The sequence below is a fragment of the Dendropsophus ebraccatus genome, chromosome 1, assembly GCF_027789765.1.
Source record: "Dendropsophus ebraccatus isolate aDenEbr1 chromosome 1, aDenEbr1.pat, whole genome shotgun sequence".
In the NCBI taxonomy this organism is placed as follows: domain Eukaryota; kingdom Metazoa; phylum Chordata; class Amphibia; order Anura; family Hylidae; genus Dendropsophus; species Dendropsophus ebraccatus.
In genome coordinates this window covers 154,662,674-154,679,731 of record NC_091454.1, presented here as the reverse complement: position 1 = coordinate 154,679,731, position 17,058 = coordinate 154,662,674, and the positions used below count along the sequence as shown (strand labels likewise).

The following is a 17,058-nucleotide window of genomic DNA, read 5'->3' as shown; positions in this document are numbered from 1 at the left end:
AGAACCAATCCAGTTGTTGTCCTGGTATGGTCCTTGACATCTGGCCTGGCTGCTGAAAGGTCTGGGAGAGGAACAGGAAACAGTGTCCTGCAATGCTTTCCTACCCAACTCTGTGACGCTTCTAGCAGAAAAGGTAAAAAAATAAACTAAAATGACACAACACATGACTCCTGATGCAAGTGCAATGCATGCTTAGAGCTAAGAGGACCAAAGCAGTAGTGCCCCTCCTTACTGTCCTCTGCCCTCAATGTTTACAATCCTTTATATAATAAGGGCGTTATTGGTGGGCGATTACACCCTCCTAAGATATATAACGTATACAAAATAGGTGCCCGAATGCAACATGGACGCCGAGGCGTTCTACAGCGCATCACGTGACTTGGACTAGCAGCTGTCGTAATTCGGCTCTCGCTTTTCCGCTTCCCTGTTGTGTCATAATAGTGTCGCGAGAGGAAGGGAGAGCCTCAGTTGCTCGGGCCGAGGACGAGTCTCAGGTCGGCTGATCCGGGCCGTGGTGGACGGAGGGGGCAGCTCCACGACAAGTGCCCCCCACCCCTCCGGCTTCTCTCTCCTGTTTCGGGGAGAGAACGGCAAAGAATTATAGAGACATAGAAGCCAAGGGAGCCTCCCCATCCCCCACCGGGGGTAGAGCCAAGCGATCGGCCCCTTTGGGTGGGGAAGGAAGCTACGGGGGTCGGATTGTCCCCGGTTACGGCAGGCGGAGTGATGATCCAGGCCCCGGACTTGTACCCGTGATCGGTAAGGGCAGCCGGTGCGTGTATATCGGGGGCCGGGGAGCCTACAGCGTGGGCGAGGAGGTGCCGGCTGGGGGAGGGGGTTATTTACATCTCGCATCATTAACCCCTTGGTTACCGGCGGGCCCTCCATGGCCTGGACTATACCCAGCCGGGTGTCTGCGGCTGTGACGTGGTCAGCAGTCTCCCCAGCCCCTAGGGGAGGCCCCTGGGTGGCTAAGCCTCTGTTCACACCAGCATCATGAGCCCAAAGCGGCTCTCTGCTATCACTGCTGTCACAGACACTGCTGATCCTGGGGAGGCCATTAGAGGCGGCTGTGGTGTATACTGACCGCTGACCACCACCGGGACCCCTCTGATTTCTGCTGGGGACTGTATGTGTTATCCTGGCATTAGCTGTAGGGACTGTGATGGTCCTGGATAGTGCTGAGCGGACCTGTCGGCAGCGTTCTCCCATCCCTGCCGCTAAGCGTTGGGTTCCCGACTGCGGCAGAAGTCGGATGTGGCCCAAGAGCTGCGGATGGCTGGATCCCTGTTTTTCAGGACTCTCTAGGGCGGTAGGAGGAGAACCCTGCTGAACCCAGACAGTCTGACAGGTCCTCTCAGTCTCGGACACTGCCGATACATATCTTACCATGATATTCCAGCTAATGCTTGAAGAATGGAATATTGGTAATCTTACTAGCAATGGAGGACACTATGTTCCCTCTGTTAGGGGAGCCAGGAGGCGGTATTACCCCGGTTGTGTATGGGTAACACCGGTCACTAGTGTCTTACAGAATGGAATGTGCTAACGCCAGATTCTCGGTGTAACCTTTAGCACCGTTTCTTCGCTCCCTTTTATTTTAAGGGTCTTTTCAAGACCTACAAATAACTGAGTGGAGAGGATGCCATAAACTAACTACTGATCCGTTCCTATTGGCGATGACTTGCCCTTATACGCGTGCCATTGCTCCATTCTCTGGCCCAGCGGTCAGGTGCAGAGTTGGTGGTTTGTTATTTTACCACATTCATTTCCCTTTACTCTAACCAATTTTCAGATCATGAAAAACTTTCTTAAAGGGGTTGTTCACAAAAAAAAAAAATTCTTTCAAATCAACTGGTGCTAAAAAGCATTTGAGATTGGTAATTTACTTCCTTTAAAAAAAGTATTTATCAGCTGCTGTATGTCCAGCAGGAAGTGGTGTATTCTCTCCAGTCTGGCACAGTGTTCTCTGCTGTTACCTCTGTCCATGACAGGAACTGGCCACAGCAAGAGCAAATTCTCATAGAAAACCTTTTCTGCTCTTCTGACTGAAAAGAATACACCACTTCCTGCAGGACACACAGCAGCCGATAAGTATTGGAAGACTTGAGATTTTTTTTTTAATAGAAGTAAATTACAAATCTCTGGCACCAGTTGACTTGAAATATTTTTTTTGTTGTAAACTACCCCTTTAGGGCCCATTCACACAATGTTTTTGGGGTCCTGCATTTGAAAAAATGGTTTGCACCTGTCACTCTACTTTGATGCAAGTGGGTGTGGTTGAGTGGAGGGGGTGTGGCCTTGAGGTGAATTGGTAGCCAGCATGTAAATGCCAGGTTTAATGGGTTCCCCCTGATATGCTTAGAAGTGGATTGAGTGCAGTAACAATTAGAGGCGCTCTGCATGGATTCAGCATGGCTACTCTGCGGAATATGTCAGTATGCTGATGTATACCACCAATGTAGGGTAATTGTAGATCTGAATGTGGAGGGGAAACTTATCAAGCTTATAGCATATAATCAGGGCCCAGCTTTTAAATATTCATAAGTGTTGGTAAAATGAAAGCTGACCTGTGATTTTCTGCTGTGGCATTGACAATCTTACAATAATGGCGAGTTTACACAGATTTATCTGACAGAGGTTTTTTTAAGCCAAAGCCAGGAATGGATTTGAAAAGAGGAGAAATCTGTCTTTACCTGATGATCTGTTCCCTGGTTATAGTCTGTTCCTGGCTTTGGCTTCAAAAATCTGTCACATAAATCTCTGAGTAAACGCACCATTAGACCGCTTGATAAATCTCCCCCATAGTTCAATACTGCCATGTGCACAAGCTCTAAATGTAGATAATATGTTCTTGGACGTAAAAAGACTTATATATTGGTCAAAGGGACCAAAGAAGCGCCAATGATATTAAGTTGATGTATCAGTTCACATAAACAAAGTCACCCCTATCATATATTATAGTTATTGCCCCTCTCATAGCTATGTGCTGGACAAGCATTGACCCCATAGTATATGTAAGCAGTGGATGCAAGCTACAGCTAAAAGCATCAGAATACTCACTCTGGATATTTCTTTGTATAAATCCTTTTAGAATTATAAATATACTTGTTGTTCTTATTATTTAAAGTGATCTTGACCATTGCCTCAGGAGGCGGATGTGGATCACAACTCCCAGCTGTGGTTAGAGAGATCTTTGCCTTGCACAATGCTTATGTTTATAGTGTGGCCTACTTTACTATGTTGTGCAATATTCTAATATGCTTGGAGATCACATGTAGAGACTAACAAGACAGAGATCTAATACAGTACTGCTCACAGCTGACAGTTTGTTACACTGAGTCAGTATAGGTAAAGAGCACCAGCATGTTTACAGAGAGAGTTGTTTCTGTGACCTCTATTCATTTAGGTCTGGTGAACTGGGCTAAAGCTGATCCATTCTCTGGATTATGACATGTGTGCAGCAATATGTATTTATACACCACGTATATACCCACACTACACCGCCACCAGGGGTGTGCTCTGGGCCTGACTGTGTATTTATATACCACGTATATACCCACAATACACCGCCACCATGGGTGTGCTCTGGGCCTGACTGTGTATTTATATGCCACGTTTATACCCACAATACACCGCCACCATGGGTGTGCTCTGGGCCTGACTGTGTTTTTATACATCATGTATATTCTCACATTACACCACCATCATGGGTGTGCCCAGGGCCTGAATGTGTATTTATATACCACCTATATGCCCACACTACACCACCACCATGGGTGTTCTCAGGGCCTGACTGTGTTTTATATACCATGTATATGCCCACATTACACCACCACCATGGGTGTGCTCAGGGCCTGAGTGTGTATTTATATACCACGTATATGCCCACACTACACCGCCACCACAGGTGAGCTCTGGGCCTAACTGTATTTATATACCATGTATATGCCCACACTACACCACCACCATGGGTGTGCTCAGGGCCTGACTGTGTTTTATATACCATGTATATGCCCACAATACACCGCCACCATGGGTGTGCTCAGAGCCTGACTGTGTATTTATGCACCACGTATATACCCACACTACACTGCCACCATGGGTGTGCTCAGGGCCTGAGTGTGTATTTATATACCACGTATATGCCCACACTACACCACCACCACAGGTGAGCTCAGGGCCTAACTGTATTTATATACCACGTATATGCCCACACTACACCGCCACCATGGGTGTGCTCAGGGCCTGAGTGTGTATTTATATACCACGTATATACCCACACTACACCACCACCACAGGTGAGCTCAGGGCCTAACTGTATTTATATACCACGTATATGCCCACACTACACCACCACCATGGGTGTGCTCAGGGCCTGACTGTGTATTTATATACCACGTATATGCCCACACTACACCGCCACCATGGGTGTGCTCTGGGCCTGACTGTGTATTTATACACCACGTATATGCCCACAATACACCACCACCACCACCACCACCACAGGTGTGCTCAGGGCATGAATGTGTATTTATATACCATGTATATGCCCACAATACACCACCACCACCATGGGTGTGCTCTGGGCCTGACTGTGTTTTATATACCATGTATATACCCACAATACACCGCCACCACAGGTGTGCTCAGGGCCTGACTGTGTATTTATATACCACGTATATGCCCACACTACACCGCCACCACAGGTGAGCTCAGGGCCTAGCTGTATTTATATACCACATATATGCCCACATTACACCACCACCATGGGTGTGCTCAGGGCCTGACTGTGTATTTATATACCACGTATATGCCCACACTATACTGCCACCATGGGTGTGCTCTGAGCCTGACTGTGTATTTATACACCACGTATATGCCCATAATACACCACCACCACAGGTGTGCTCAGGGCGTGAATGTGTATTTATACACCATGTATATGCCCACATTACACCGCCACAATGGGTGCGCTCAGGGCCCGACTGTGTATTTATACACCATGTATATGCCCACATTACACCGCCACCACGGGTGTGCTTAGGGCCTGACTGTGTATTTATACACCATGTATATACCCACATTACACCGCCACCACGGGTGTGCTTAGGGCCTGACTGTGTATTTATACACCATGTATATGCCCACATTACACCGCCACCATGGGTGTGCTCAGGGCCTGACTGTGTATTTATACACCATGTATATGCCCACATTACACCGCCACCATGGGTGCGCTCAGGGCCTGACTGTGTATTTATACACCATGTATATGCCCATAATACACCACCACCACAGGTGTGCTCAGGGCCTAGCTTTATTTATATACCATGTATATGCCCACACTATACTGCCACCATGGGTGTGCTCTGAGCCTGACTGTGTATTTATACACCATGTATATGCCCACACTATACTGCCACCATGGGTGTGCTCAGAGCCTGACTGTGTATTTATACACCATGTATATGCCCACATTACACCGCCACCACCACAGGTGTGCTCAGGGCGTGACTGTGTATTTATACACCATGTATATGCCCACATTACAACGCCACCATGGGTGTGCCCAGGGCCTGACTGTATTTATACACCATGTATATACCGACATTACACCACCACCACGGGTGTGCTCAGGGCCTGACTGTGTATTTATACACCATGTATATGCCCACATTACACCACCACCATGGGTGCGCTCAGGGCCCGACTGTGTATTTATACACCATGTATATGCCCACATTACACCGCCACCACGGGTGTGCTTAGGGCCTGACTGTGTATTTATACACCATGTATATGCCCACATTACACCACCACCATGGGTGTGCTCAGGGCCTGACTGTGTATTTATACACCATGTATATGCCCACATTACACCGCCACCATGGGTGTGCTCAGGGCCTGACTGTGTATTTATATACCACGTATATGCCCACACTATACTGCCACCATGGGTGTGCTCTGAGCCTGACTGTGTATTTATACACCATGTATATGCCCATAATACACCACCACCACAGGTGTGCTCAGGGCGTGAATGTGTATTTATACACCATGTATATGCCCACATTACACCGCCACCATGGGTGCGCTCAGGGCCCGACTGTGTATTTATACACCATGTATATGCCCACATTACACCGCCACCACGGGTGTGCTTAGGGCCTGACTGTGTATTTATACACCATGTATATGCCCACATTACACCGCCACCATGGGTGTGCTCAGGGCCTGACTGTGTATTTATACACCATGTATATACCCACATTACACCACCACCACGGGTGTGCTCAGGGCCTGACTGTGTATTTATACACCATGTATATGCCCACATTACACCGCCACCATGGGTGTGCTCAGGGCCTGACTGTGTATTTATACACCATATATATACCCACATTACACCACCACCACGGGTGTGCTCAGGGCCTGACTGTGTATTTATACACCATGTATATACCCACACTATACTGCCACCATGGGTGTGCTCTGAGCCTGACTGTGTATTTATACACCATGTATATGCCCACAATACACCGCCACCACCACAGGTGTGCTCAGGGCCTGACTGTGTATTTATACACCATGTATATGCCCACATTACACCGCCACCATGGGTGCGCTCAGGGCCTGACTGTGTATTTATACACCATGTATATGCCCACATTACACCGCCACCACGGGTGTGCTCAGGGCCTGAATGTGTATTTATACACCATGTATATGCCCACATTACACCGCCACCACGGGTGTGCTCAGGGCCTGAATGTGTATTTATACACCATGTATATGCCCACATTACACCGCCACCACGGGTGTGCTCAGGGCCTGACTGTTTAGAGATCTTCAATGGTATTAAGGTAGGTTGAATATATTCTGCCGCTCATAAGGCCTAAAATCCTGCTGCCTGGTTCCTTCTCAATTTGTAGACTTGTAAACAACAACAAAAAACAAACAGTTTAGTGTGATGTCCTCTTTAGTGTGTGGTAATGCTGAGCACAATGATACGCGTGTTATTGCCCAGTTTGGCATAAAAAGAGCTGACTTGTGTTGTTTCTACAACAGTGCATAATACTGGCTGTAAGGCTGTGTTCACATGTATTCTGCAGTTATTTGTGTTTCCTATAGAGCAGCAGAACCTCTAATTCTCCTCATCAGTCTCTTTCCCATAGGGGCTTGTGATATAATTTCCATATCTTACGTGGCGCACTTGATTTCATAGAAAGCAGGTAACATCTCTGTATGTTTTTGTGACCTAGAACATGGTTGGCTGCGTCTGATATCTAGGACCCCAGTACTAACCATTGACTTGCCATTCCACGTGATTGAACCAGACGTCCTCCGTCTTTCCCATCTAGATGTTTGCACAGGACTTAGTAGTGAAGCTCCACACAAAATCAGAGCAAGAAATGGTTGCCTATTACTGTGTGATATACGCCAGAATGCTGCAATGCTAATTTCCAGGTTATGATCATTATCTCTGGGACGCGTGAGGGGAAATTTACAAGGCGAGCTCCGTGACTGTTTGTTATAATGATAGATTTTATGACTTGTAGCGAGTCATCAGAATAGCACTTCTATTGTAAGCGGGAGGCAGGGGTCTTCATCATGGAGTGGGATGGCGGTCGTAAATTGTAACATGCACGTTACAAACAATGAAAATCTCTAATAATAACAGTTTCCTTTGTAAAGAATTGCTGTAATGCTCGGCAAGTGAGTTCAATCAGATGAGTTATGGCGGTCTTCTTTAAAGGGCAGCGATTGTGAGGACTGTAAAGTCATTTTTCTTTTACGGATGTAAAGGACATATTAATTTGACAATTACGGTATGCTGTAGAGTCTCAGCGGGCCTTACATTAGATGTTTTATCCTGTCTTCATTATAGAGTAATGGCACTCGCTTCATCTGGCAATTCCAGCCATTCTGGTAATCCAGTTCTTCTGCTAAACACTAGAGTTCATAGCTCAGTGGGATATACCGTACACTTGTATCCCATTCTCACACGTTTAACGCAGCAGGTTTATTTAGAAAACTAGGGGCGTGGTACTATAACTTATGCAGGTACCAATATCCACGAACAAAGCCTTGGGCACAGATCACACATGTATTAATGCCATAATATGCACTGCTGCTCTTGCTGTAATATCCACTGGCAACTCTATGAACACTATCAAAGTGAGTGGGAAGCCATAATGCTAATATGAACAGATCCTTATTATTGGAGAGCCCCTTTCAGGAGAAGAACCCCATGTGGTGGGCAGACTGTCAGAGGTCCAGATGAAGGCGCGCACGTGATTAGGTACTGTCTACATGGGATGCAGATAGTGTTTCTATGCAGGTGAAATGTACATACTGAAGTCAATAGAAAATATAGCACACAGCAAGTTCACAGCGTATTTGGCTTGGTAATAACTTTACAGTCTATGACCCTGCATTCTCACATTGGATTTTCATTCTGCTGCGAGAATGTAGGGACAGCCATATTTAACTAATTAGCTGCTGGTGAAAATAATAAACAGCTCATGCTTATGCTTATCGTACCCCTACCCTTATTGAGAGTGTGTGTGGTTTTTGTTTTTTGTTTTTAAGTTCCTCAATGGACTCCTTTTAAATATGGCGTCACTATATTCTTGCAGTCAAATGAAAATCCGCTGCGAGAATACAGGGCTGTAGACTGTAATATTACAGAGTATTACAGTGGATTTGCTTCAAAAACAAAATCCAAACTCGCTATGTGTGACATGTTAGTTTTCTGCGGCCTCTATTTATTGAACAGCGGCCGCAGAAAACCCTGTCAGTGCACACTATAGAGCGAGCGGCTCTAGCCGCACGCTCCATTGTGTGCAGTGGGGAGTTCCGATGCGGGCGCGCACGGATGCGCTCACGTCAGAACTCTGTGGCACTAAAGATCATCCGGCCGGTACTGCAGTACTGGCCGGGATGATCTTTTCTGAGAACGTCCGGTCTCATACTAAGTGTGCCCATAGCCTTGAAGTGAATGTGAGCTGCAAATTATGTTTTCAAACTGCTGACACTGTTAGGTAGCTGTTAGGTCAAGGAGACACTTGGTACCTTTTATACATTCAGCTGTGTATGTAGAACATAGAAAAATGCTTTTATACTCCAGTACACAGTGTCACAGAAGATTTCCCAAGCTCCTAAAGTGCTTTGGGTTTGAATTCCTCCTCGCTCCACCTCCCATACCTGACCCTGCTCGGGGCTCAGCTTCCATCTGACTGTCAATTGAGCAAGGATAGGGTTGGGGGAGGCATTTCAGCATTCATCAATTCAGGGGCTTTGGAAAGCCTCTAACACTTTGCACAGGGCTTTTTCCACTTTATGGAAGCGCAGACGGATATCATTCGGTCCTCATAATTATAGACATTATGATTTGGCTTCATTTCTGCAAATCTAGTGTGCTGTCGGATATATCCAACCCTGCTTTAGCCCATTCTGGTAACTAGGCATACTTAGTCTGACTGCCATAGCCTTGCTTTTTTTTTTTTTTTCTTCACGTGTTCGACAGAATGATGGAAATCATGTGATTTTTTTTTTCTTACCGCAAAGAGTGTTAGAAAGAATCCCGTTTTCCTTTTTTTTTTTTTTTTTTCTTTCCCTCCTCCTTTTTAGCAGTGTCTCAGATTACGCAGGTATTTATCTCAAGCCTGAGTTTGTACTGATCTCCAGAGAAGGGGCAGGAAGATTGGTGAGCACTTGAAGAAGGTATCAGTGACATGTTGTAGGAATTGATCAGCTCTACATGAGGTTACCTCTCGAATTAGTAGCCAGGTCACTCTAATGGATTAGACGTTTGTGTCTTAATATGGCACGTTTACAGATATCTCACAGATCTGGTTATCCTATGATCTAGCCTTTAGGAAGAAAAAAGAACTAGAACTAGGTTTGCAGATTCCACTGAAGATCTACATATAAGGTATATTCCTCCCTGGTAGCGGTCATCTTGGTCTGAGTGGGTCACACCACCAGACATCACACTCATACTTAGGGGGATTAGTGGACTTGGTTAGAACATTCTCCCAGGAATAGCTGAAGTCATGTTGTTCAGCCATTGAACTAGAAGTCCTAGGGCTGTAGCACACTGTCCGATCAATAATGTAAATGAACGCCAATCTGCTTGTTTATCGAGCCTATTACACGGCTGGACCATTGTGTAGCAAGGACTGTATATATAACGTTAACGATGTCCGTGCAGCCCTTGCCTAGTGTAAGTTCATACATACCTGACCAGGTGCTTCTGCCGCGCCCCGGTACTTTCATGTCTTCTGTCTGGTCCTGCAGCTAGTGCGAGAACTGCAGAGCCGGCCTCTGACATGAAAGGCCGCTTACCCAATTATTGTCCGCAGCCAATCGTCGGCCGCACATCACTATTACATGCAGCGATGCAAAGTCTGTGGCCAAAATATTTTAGGTCTGAACCTAAAGACATGATCAGCCAATCGTTGTCGTCGACTGATTACAGGGATTGATGATCTGCCGAATCGGCCTGATTTGGTAGATTATCGCCCTGTTACATAGGCCGATTGTCGTCAAGGAGTCTTGCTGGAAACGCTTCTTCGGATGATAATTGGCACTTGTAAAAGTGCCAGGGCGTGGAAAACGTCCGATCCATGGTTGATTGTTTTCTTTTGGACTGTTAAAATATATTGCCATCTCTGCACATCTGAGCCTAGTTCTAAAATGATAAATGTTCCAGAACAGCGGTAATTGGAGCTGAAGTTGCAGAAAACACCATTGTAAGTTACAGGTATGCTTTAATTTAGGTTAAAGGTTTTATTCATGGCCACTTTCTTTCACAGATCGCCCCAACTTGTCTCTAGTTTGGGTGGGGCTTTGTAACTCCATTGAAGTGAATGGAGCTTAATTGCAAACCACACCTGCACTGGAGACAAGAGTAGGTGCTATCTCTGGAAGAAAGTGGCCATGTTTTTGTAGCACTGGATAACCCATTTAAAGGGGTTATCCAGCACTACAAAAACATGGCCTCTTTTCCCCCTATTGTCTCCAGTTCAGGTGTGGTTTGCAATTAAGCTCCATTTACTTCAATGGAACCGAGTTTCAAAACCCCACCCAAACTGGAGACAACCATAGGGGGAAAGTGGCCATTTTTTTGTAGCACTGGATAATCCCTTTAACCTTATGTTTCACCTGTGCTGTGGCAATTCCCTGTGGATTCCTCTTGGGTCTTGTTCTTGTGTCACTCATAGGGCTTGTGAGGGGATTTCTTCAGTGAGAAGCTATGTGCTGAGACTTGTATGCCAGCACCTGGAGCAGATACGTGTGTGCTTCAGAGCTGTACATTTAGAGGTGTGTCTGGAAGAGCGACTGTAACCCCCCTTTACACTGTTCCAAAACACATTCTTCTGTCAAAAGCTAAATGATAGCTTATGGGAAGAAATGAGGAGACACGTTAAAGATTAGCTCAGTGTCCCAAATGATTACATACCTATATATCTATAGCTGAAGGTGAAATACTGGCACAACGGTAAATCCTGACTAAGGGCTCTATTACACGGAACGATAATCGTCCCTATCCGGCTGATTATCATTCCGTGTAATAAACACAACGATCAGCCGATGACAACAATCATCGATTGATCGTTAATATAGGTTTGGACCTATAATTGTCGGGCGCCGACCGCGCATCACTACGGCACTTGTTTACAGTTATCGGACCCCATCGTTTTACCCTTGCTTTCTGGGTGTACTATAGCATTAGAGATGAGCAAACCTTGAGCATGCTTGAGTCGATCCGAACCCGAACTTTCGGCATTTGATTAGCGGTGGCTGCTGAAGTTGGGTAAAGCCCTAAGGCTATGTGGAAATCATGGATATAGTCATTGGCTGTATCCATGTTTTCCAGACAACCTTAGAGCTTTATCCAAGTTCAGCAGCCCCAGCTAATCAAATGCCGAACGTTCGGGTTCGGATGGACTCGAACCCGGTTCGCTCATCTCTATATAGCATCCTTTAAAAAAAAAAAACAGGCCTCATTAATAATTTAAAGTGTCCCAATCCTTATAATTGTAACTGTAAAAAGTCTAGATATCGCCATGAGAAGCATGCATGTCTCCCAGGCTCCCTGTGAATCCATCTTGCTCCACTAGTTCCATAGACTATAATGGAGCTTATCTTGTGGAGTGATGGAGAGATTGCAGGGTGCCTGGATCCAGTCTCTGTGAACCTTTTTTTATATAATAAGGGACACTAATGTCTACATGCAGAGGCACGCTGACACATACATAATTTCATGCAGCATCAAACCCACTGCAGATTTTGCCACCTATTGACTTCATTGTATATGTGGCAAATCTGCAGTGGTGTGGGACTTTTAGATTTTCTGCGTATGCATTAAAGCCAATAGGTAGCATAGTCTGCGCATTATGTACCCGTAAAAGTTACCTTAGGCTTGTTCAACATGGCAATATTAGTAAGGAAGAAGTGGAAAACATGGAGAAGGTAGAGATCTATCCATTATGGTTGGTTTTTTTGCTTTGTGTTTCCCCCCCCCCCCCCCCCCCCCATTACTGATTGTGGCTTAGGGTCCGTTTTTTTTTTTTTTTTTCAAACCCATTTCTGGTTTTGGCTGCAAAAATATGACAGATATCTGTCAGATAATCTGTGTGTGTAAACAGACCCTTACAAATACCGATCCAAATACTGTCATGTGAAAGCAGTCTTACTTTTTGTAAAAAGCAGCAGACCAAGCCTTTGTGTCCTACAGAGTAAATATATACATGTAGGAAATGGCAAAAAAATAACCACAGCCAATACTGTGTGTGTGTATGTGTATATATATATATATATAATATATATATATATATATATATACACACCCTGCACATAAAGGGATATGCTTTTTTATCACATGGCATGTTGACATTATTGGCATGTTTTGAGCCTGCAAATCTAAAATGCATTTGGATTGTAGTTGTCAGAACGGACATGATGGCGGGAGTAGTTAGTCTTAGTTGTAAGGCTTAGCACAGCCTATAAATAAATACTGTGGAGCACACGTACGACAGGTCAGACCTGACTTACAACCTATGCCTCATTTTATCATCGTGTCGTGCTGAAGATATTGCCATCAGCCCTGCCACAATTAATGTCACAAATCACTAATGTTAGCCTCTTGTCTGGCATTGTGTATAAATCTGCCCTATTATGTGTTCTGGATTAGGCTTGTCATAATTGAACATGAAGGGTTTATCCAAGCTGAAGAGAAGTACCTACATGTGTGTGAATGCTGTCCAGATGATGCCACCATAGTGTTGCCATTAGGTTGTTCAGCTCTGTGTAACAAATAATTTGTTCCTCTATGGCTAAAACTTGTTGTGAACTTGGTATAAATTAGCCTAAAGCCTCATCCATGCTGACGAAAAAAAAGATCTATTAATATGGGATTGTCCACACATCCCGTTTTTGGTTCTTTGGCCCATTCTGCAACCCCTAGGCGGGTTCCTCCCTTTTTTTTTTTTAATCATTTTATGAATTCTTGTAGATCTGCAAAAACAGATGCATGATTGATGCCATAAGGATTTTTTCTCCTGGACATCCCTGATCCTGGTTTTCAAGGTCCCAAAAGAAGAAAAAAAAACAAAAAAAAAACTGATTTGTGGATGAGGGCTAAAAGTGACAAGCCTGTATGTTTGAATACTTTACATAAGACTGGTGTGCGTTTTATTCTTATTACATTAGAACTTGTATTTTCTCCAGTGAAAAACAAGAAAATGGAAAAAATTATGCAAAAATAAATGTAAGTTTAATGCTAACCCTCATGGAGTCTTGTGAAGAGCAGAAATCTCATGGATTCTCTTTATTTTATTTTTTGCCACCTTGCACCAGCTGGATCATTGCCAGGGGACCTATAGCCCTGAAAAGACTAACATGGGGAGCATTCAGCTCATTTTATGTTGTTGCAAACATAATACCATAACATAATAAATTAGTGGGATAACACATAGCTTTACTATTTTTGCTATATGCCATTCTGCATTATTACCTTGTTTATTATAGAAAATGTCTTTTATGTGACCTATGTTGGAATATGGTTTGCCTCCCTTCTGATTTGGTAGATCTCTGTGCACAATTTTTGTGAACGCATTACTCATCTCCACACACCATCTGTTGCCAGAGATGACTTTACAGCATAATGTTTCTGGATTGTGTGACTAGCTTGCCAAATCATCCCTAGTGAGCGCCATTCTTCAGTTTATTTGGTTGTATTGAAGGTTCTATTTCTTCCTTTCCCCACTTGGCTGGTGCTTCTCTGCACTTTACAGAAAGGTATCTGCTGCGTTCTTATGCATGTAAATGTACAGCTATTCTGTGTGCATGGCTGCATCCTGTGACAATACTTTATATGCTGACATACAGTTTCTACATTAGAAGTCAGTCGGCCGGTTCCGAACACTTGCCATGCTTTTGCACAGTGCAAGTTTTAGATTGCTTAAAATAGCCAGTGCACAAAACCTGTAAACATATTTATATATTTTTAAATATTTTGTAATTCATCTGCTTGCTTAATAATTCTTGATATGTACGGAATGTCTTGTTTTTTAGTGTAACATGAGTAGATAGACGTGCGATCAATGAGCTGCATTAAAGTCCATCTCTGTTTACTTCACTTTATCTGTGCGGAGTTATTAGTCTGAGCAATGTGCAGATCTGGGGAGAGCAGGAAATAAATGATCTCTTGCCGCCTGTTGACCACAAATGAACACTTAAGCATTCCACTGGAGAAGAATTTCTTTGTGGTTACACATCCTGGATTTAGTTACAAGCAGTATGACGATGAAGCATTTAGAATTGCCAACAAATCACACACTTTTTAGGGTGCCTTCACACCTACCGGATCCGCAGCGGATTTGACTAAATGAATGAACACAGCATTAAATCCGCACTGTAAAATCCGCTGCGGATCCGGTGTGTGTGAAAGCACCCTTAAAGGGTATCTATCGCCAGACAGACCTTTCTATGTCGGAGCAGCTTTAAGTAGCCTTTAATAAAGTGGAGCAATTGCAGCTTCTGAATAGTTGCTAACACCCTTTAAACACAATCATAGAAAATTCTTACTATTTGTTGCCTGGGAGACTGCATAGTACCAAGCTATTGATCCCAAAATGTACCTACTTTGTCTCAAGGGGATATTGGCACTGCTTTTGAACTGGGCTTCTAATGGATGTGTTGTCCAATAATGGAAATCCAAATCAGAATTGCCCTGCTTTTTTTTTTTTTTTTTTTTTTCTCTCTCCCCCTTTAAAGGGGTAGTGCGGCGCTAAGAAATTTTTCACAAAATAACACACATTACAAAGTTATACAACTTTGTAATGTATGTTATGTATGTGAATGGCCCCCTTCCCCGTGTTCCCCGACTCCCGCCCGTGGACCCGAAAGTGTAGTGCATTATACATATCTGATTCATGTCGACCTCCGTCCGCATTTCTTCTGACAGTGATGTAATCCTCGGGAATCTGCCCCACCCGCTCCTGCCGTCCCTCATGCCGGCCCCCCTCTGCCGCGTCATAACTGTGCTCAGCCGCGATTGGCTGAGCATAACTGTGCTCAGCCAATCACGGCTGAGCAGCTGATGACGCGGCATTATTTCTTAGCGCCGCACTACCCCTTTTAATGTTGGTCACGTGACTCATTCATATTATTCTCTATTTCTGCAGATATCATGTACTTTTCTCCTATTAGGCATCGCTTGCCTAGGTATGCAAACGTCAGTGGTAGAATACTTGGCTGTGCTAGCTACTGTTATGCAGGAGACTGAAGCAGGCACAGTGCAAGATCACTAGTGAGCATACCTCCACTTGTGTTGGTGACGCATGCTATGGATCTTTTACTGTTATGGTCTCCTGTATAAGGGCCCTATTACATGGGGCTATCATCATGCAAAAAATTGTTATATCGTTCTTTGTAATTTAAGTGATCTTTCCGTGTGTATGCAGGCAATGATCAAACGACTAACGAAAGTTCATTCATATGGGGTTGATTAAAAGATCATTGTTAATCTTTTGCAATTCTTCCGGTGTATATACACATGGTTCATTTGTTCTTATGATAGTTTGCTATCGTTAATCGGAGAAAACAAAAATTGCTTAGTCTAATAGGACCCTAAGGGTAATATTACACGGGCGGATAACAGTAAACGAGCACCGATCTGCTAGATAATCGTTAGCCCGATAATCGTTAAACGAGGGCTGCATAGACATCGTTACCGATGTCCTAGCAGCCCTTGCTAAACTGGCATACATTACCTATTCCGGGTCCAGGGCTCCTCTAGCTGTCCGCTTCTCCCCGGGTCCAGCGCGCTGCAGCTTCAGAGCAGCCTGTGTGAGCTGACAGGCTGCTCAGCCATTCACTGGCTGCGGCGGTCCTGGCCTGTGATTGGCTGAGCGGCCTGTCAGCTAAGGCAGGCCGCTCTGAAGCTGCAGCGCGCGGGACCCGAGGAGCCCTGGACCATGGATAGGTATTGTATTTATTGTGCAAATGGTCAGCCGCTCGCCGCGCACCGCTATTGCACGTATTGGTGCTTGGTCGGTAGACGACCATTATAGGTTAGAACCTATATCAACAATCAGCTGATGACAACAATAATCGGCTGATCGTTGTGCTTATTACACGGGACTATAATCGGCCGAATAGGGCCAATCCGGCCGATTATCGTTCCGTGTAATAGTACCCTAACAGTAGCTAGCATTAGAAATGAGCCTCATAGGAAAAATTAGTCCTGTGACTGGAAAAAAAACTGGCGAACTAGCCTTTGGCTGTATCAATGTTTTCCAGGCACTCCTCAGGCTGCCTCCAGCTAGGCACTTAGATTTCATTGCCGATCATTCGGCAACTTCATTCATCTCTAGTGACAGGACTTTGCTCCTCTCTGGAATTCTTTATAATGTGTTCCATTTTACTCTTCTTAATTCTGAAATTTTTCAGTTAGATAATTTTCTGTACTTTTCAGTATCTGGCTGTAATTAGTTAAAACGTCCAGGTGGCACCTTCCCTTTAAGCAATCCACAAACTGTTTTG

General features: G+C 44.6%; 1 protein-coding gene across 4 annotated transcripts in view; it reads left to right on the top strand.

Moving 5' to 3' along the window:
• The first annotated feature begins 439 nt into the window (after nt 1–439).
• Nucleotides 440–17,058, top strand: part of RNF111 (ring finger protein 111) — a 42,623-nt gene continuing 26,004 nt past the window's right edge. For 3 of the 4 annotated variants that reach the window (XM_069982147.1, XM_069982138.1, XM_069982121.1), the window contains exon 1: nt 440–759. The gene's annotated coding sequence lies outside the window, so the exon portion shown is untranslated. Of the gene's footprint in view, nt 773–17,058 lie in introns of all 4 variants that reach the window. The other variant, XM_069982130.1, reaches the window with a different exon arrangement.